We start from the raw sequence: 5,105 nt of genomic DNA on the forward strand, positions 1-5,105 counted from the left end.
GCGATTCACTCCGCGGCGAGGTGGCGCACCTTCTCCGGCTGCTGCAGGCGGTGAGCCGAGAACAAACTCTCATTCGTTCAGTCGTTCGGTCATTCGGTCATTCCTCGATTCATCCATGCCCTCGTTCCTTCAGCCATTGATGCACATTCGTTCATTGATTCAGCCGTTGGTCACGCGGTCGTTCACTCGTGCCGTGCATTCATTCATTCAGCCATTGGTTGTTTATTCACTCAGCCATCGGTTTAATAATTTAGTCAGCCATTGGTTATTCACTCACTCAGCCATTGGTTATTCACTCACTCAGACATTGGCTTAATCATTTTTTCAGCCGTTCTTTCATTCAGTCAGCCATGCAGTCGATTTGCTAATTAAAATTGTAAGCGATTAATTCAATAAATCAATTCAGTCATATTTTCATTGCAATATTCAGCCAGTAACTCAACCATGAACTCAGCGAATCAGTCATAGATTTAGTCATCCATTCGCCCATGCATTCATCATTTCAGCCATTTATTCATTCAGCCATTGGTTATTCACTCACTCAGACATTGGTTTAATCATTTTTCAACCGTTCTTTCATTCAGTCAGCCATGCAGTCGATTTGCTAATTAAAATTGTAAGCGATTAATTCAATAAATCAATTTAGTCATTCTTTAATTGGAATATTCAGCCAGTAACTCAAACATTAACTCAGCGAATCAGTCATAGATTTCGTCATCCATTCGTCCATGCATTCATCATTTTAGCTATTTATTCATTCAGCCATTGGTTATTCACTCACTCAGCCATTAGTTTAATTATTTATTCAGCCGTTCTTTCATTCAGTCAGCCATGCAGTCGATTTGCTCATTCACATTCTAAGCGATTAATTCAATAAATCAATGCAGTCATCTTTTTATTGGAATATTCAGTCAGTAACTCAACCATGAACTCAGTGAATCAGTCATAGATTTAGTCATCCATTCGCCCATGCATTCATCATTTCAGCCATTTATTTATTCAGTCACTCATCCACTCAGTTCAATAGCCCGTTGAGTCATGCACTGAGGCATTCGCTCAGTCATCCATGCGATCAATAATCAATTCATATCTACTATAATATCCCAGGGAACGGCTGTCCTTAATGCTTGTGACGTCACTCCACATCGACCAGCTGCCCTCATTAATATTCATGAGCAGGTGACGTCACGAAAGCTCCAAATTAAGTTTGCGAGTTCATTCAGACGCTGTCGCTTCGACAGACCTGTTCTCCACCTGAAGACGGCTGCTTGCGTTGTGGCCGAAACGTCGTGAGAATTATTTTATTATGTTTTATTTTTATTATTTTATTATTTCCATTCTACGTCGTGAGAATTATTTTATTATGTTTTATATTTTTATTATTTTATTATTTCCATTCTACGTCGTGAGAATTATTTTATGGTTTATTTTTATTATTTTATTATTTCCCTTCTACGTGACTTTACCGAAAGAACCAAGAAGACGAGTTCAAGATGTTCAAGGCACGTACAGAGTTGGCGTTGTGCCAAGCAATGGACCCAGCTGACAGCTGATTTTAGCTTCTGCGCGTGTAGGATTCGAGGAGCGGTGGCGCAGCAATTAGCGCTGCACTGCGCTACGATCCCAGCGAGCCCGGGTTCGATTCCCGCTTAAAGGACAAGATCAGTGATGGTTATCTAAACCGGGTTTGGGCCTCGCCTAGGGTGACTCAGCCTCAAATGAGTACCACCTGCGGTGTAGTCCTGGCCACGCGCCCTCTCGTGTGCCGTTCTTGGTGGAGGCTATCCGGGGAATCTTTGTCTTTTGTGTTGACTCACCGCCTTGTACCGACGCGTAACCACTCACCTAACAGCGACACCAGCGTGCGCTTCAGCGTGCGCTATTGAATGGCTTTAATTTGGATAGTCATCTTAGATGCGGCTGCTTTGGGAGTGGTGATGGTGGTGGCGGTGGTGGGGTCGGTGGTGGCGGTGGTGGCACTGGCGGTGGTGGCAGTGGTGGTGGTGGTGGTGGGGTCGGTGGTGGCGTTGGTGGCACTGGCGGTGGCAAAGGTGGTGGTGGCGGTGGTAGTGTTGGCGGTGGTGGCGGTGGTGGGGTCGGTGGTAACAGTGCTGGTGGTGTTGGTGTTGGCAGTAGTGGTGGTGGTGGCGCTGGCGGTGGTAGCGGTGGTGGTGGCAAGAGTGGTGGTTGTGGTGGTAAGGGCTGTGGCGGTGGTGGCCGTGGTGGTGCAGGTGGTGGTAACAGTGGTGGTGGTGGAGGCGGTGGTAGCGGTGGCAGCGGTGGTAGTTGGTGGCGGTGGTGGCTGTGGTGGTGGCAGCAGTGGTGGCGGTGGTGACCATGGTGGTGGAGGTGGTGGTGGTGGCTGTGGTGGTGGCGGTGGTGACCATGGTGGTGGAGGTGGTGGTGGTGGTGGCGATGTGTGGGAAACATCGACACTGGGGGGGGGGGGGGGGGAGACAAAGGCGGCCGGGCGTGGTGCTGGCCACCCACCCCCTCGTGTGCTGTGCCGGCCTTCATAGGAGCTCGCTAACAGCACTTGCCTCTACCTACAGCGTGTAAATGATCTACGGGGGGTGGGTGGGTGGGGGGTGGGTGTTGGTCAGCGTCTCTCCCAACTCTCTCTCTCTCTTTGTTCACGGTGCCCGAGGCTGCGGCTCCCGTCCGTATTGAGTGTCCGGGCTCTTTGAGCGGCGCGCCGAGTAACGCAGCCCTGCAACCTCTTTGTCAGCGAGAGAGAGAGAGTGACAGAGATAGAGTGGCACAGAGAGAGAGAGAGTGGCAGAGAGAGAGAGTGACAGAGAGAGAGAGACAGAAAAAAAATCATAGAACACAGGGGGAACAGAGAGTCGGGAGAGAGGGGGTAGAGACTTTTTTTTACTTTTAAACAACTTGTATTGCCACCAGCAGCAACAGCACTGGAGGCGATTCCGATATGAAACACACAAAGTCACCAGCAACACAAATAAACGCTACAAATCGACGCGCTGTGGCGCTAAAAGCACCGCGCACAACACGAAAGAAAAGCCACGTGGTGGTGGTGGTTGTGGTGGTGGTTGTGGTTGTGATGGTGGTGGTTGTGGTGGTGGTGGTGGTTGTGGTGGTTGTGGTGGTGGTGGTGGTCATCGCGCACGCCACGGTGACGAGCGAGCGCTTCAGAAGGTGAACACCACGAGGGTGCCGTCCACGCTGCTGCAGAGAGGGGCTTGTCCGGCTCCCCAGCGTTCGAAGAATACGTGCACATCACCAAGATGTGTGTGGTACGTGGCGTGCTCCAGCCGGAGCCGCGCCTTAAGCAGGCCTCTGAACACTGGAAGCAGCACAGAGCAGCCGTCACATTTTTCACGAACATAAATTGTCACGCACAACGAGTCCGCGTGCAAAATGTCAGCTCGATTGGATCACGGGAAGTGGGTTATAAAAAAGGACCGAAAGATTTGCACGCTCGTAAGCGCGCAAGCAAGCAAGCGAACTTAATATAAAGGATTTAAAAAGAGACAGAGAGAGAGACGGGGGGAGAGAGAGAAAGGGAGACGGGGGGGGGGTGGGGGGATAGGCACCACCACCGCCTGTCGGAGTCACCTCATTAGGCTCATTACACGAACAGCAGCAGAGGCGCTCGTTTCGCTTAAACCTCGACACGTGGCGGGCGTCGCGAGATCAATAATGCATTGCGCGCGGGGGGGCCAGACACTGCCAACATTGTGTTTGTGTCACCATAACAAACAGCGCACTCGCCACCACCCACCCCACTCTCACACTGATCCTACCCCCTCCTCATCCCCCCTCTTCCTCCTCTCCCCCCTCCTCCCCCCTCCTCCTCCTCCCCTCCTTCCTCCCCTCCTCCTCCCCCTCCCTCCTCCTCCCCTCTCCTCCTCCCTCCTCCCCCCTCCTCCCTCCCCTCCTCCTCCTCCCCCCTCCTCCTCCTCCCCCCTCCTCCTCCTCCTCCCCCCCTCCTCCTCCTCCCCCCTTCCTCCTCCTCCTTCCTCCTCCTCCTCCTCCCCCCCCCCTCCTCCCCCCCCTCCTCCTCCCCCCCCTCCTCCCCCCCCTCCTCCACCCCCCCCTCCTGCCCCCACCCCCTCCCCCCCCCTCCTCCACCCCCCCCTCCTGCCCCCACCCCCTCCCCCCCCCCTCCTCCACCCCCCCCTCCTGCCCCCACCCCCCTCCCCCCCTCCCCCTCCCCCTCCCCTGCCGTCGTCACGTGCGTTGCGTGCCGTGCCACGGATGTTTCCCTCGTTATTCGCGAGCTCTCCGCGGGTTTGCTTATCCGCGGATCGCATCTGGGACTCTACAGATAAAGTGATGAGAGATAACGCGACGAGAGAATAAAGCGACGAGAGATAAAGTGACGAGAGATAAAGTGTTGGGAGAAATTGCTGAGATAATTTGGACGTATTTAATAGCTTATGTATCTATTTATTTACTTAAGGCAATCAATTAAAAAAAAGGTTTTCAGAGGCCAATCGGCGAAATTTGCTGTTCGCGAGAAATTCAGGGACACTGCCAGGTACAGCACCTGGATGAGTGGGGGGGAAGGTTATCGCTTCTCCCACTCCGTGTGGGTCGTGCGTGTTTATTAGCCCATGAAAGCGAAGTAAAATAAAAAGTTAAGTAATGCAACAGCTGCTGCCATGGTGAAACGGGTGGTAATGATTCACAGACTGGGCCTGTGATCCAGAGCGCTACCGGTTAGACTCTTTGATCTCCTAGCGCGGCAGTTGAAACGACAGTTCAATTTTAAAAACTTCGACTTAAAACTTTCGTGACTGCAGGAATGTATAGTCTTTGGTTCTTTCGGAAAAGTCACGTGGATAGAAATAACTAATAAATAATAAAGTGAATAAAAATAACACTGGTCAATACACTTTTGCTGGCATTAAGGTATTCCAACGGTTTTAAGGCAATTTTGGGGTGCTAATTCCAAATATGGCATCAGTTTTTGTCTATCACATCAGGTTTTTGAGATATCAAATATTGCATTTTCAATAAAAACTGCGGAAGAAAAATGTTAAATAAATGTTGATATCTACATAAAATGATATTATAAACACACTATCCTAAAAATACAGCACCATATTTTAACACTAAAGCAGTCACTGACTCGCAAC

Source organism: Lampetra fluviatilis, chromosome 58 (genome assembly GCF_964198595.1).
Source record: "Lampetra fluviatilis chromosome 58, kcLamFluv1.1, whole genome shotgun sequence".
In the NCBI taxonomy this organism is placed as follows: Eukaryota; Metazoa; Chordata; class Hyperoartia; order Petromyzontiformes; family Petromyzontidae; genus Lampetra; species Lampetra fluviatilis.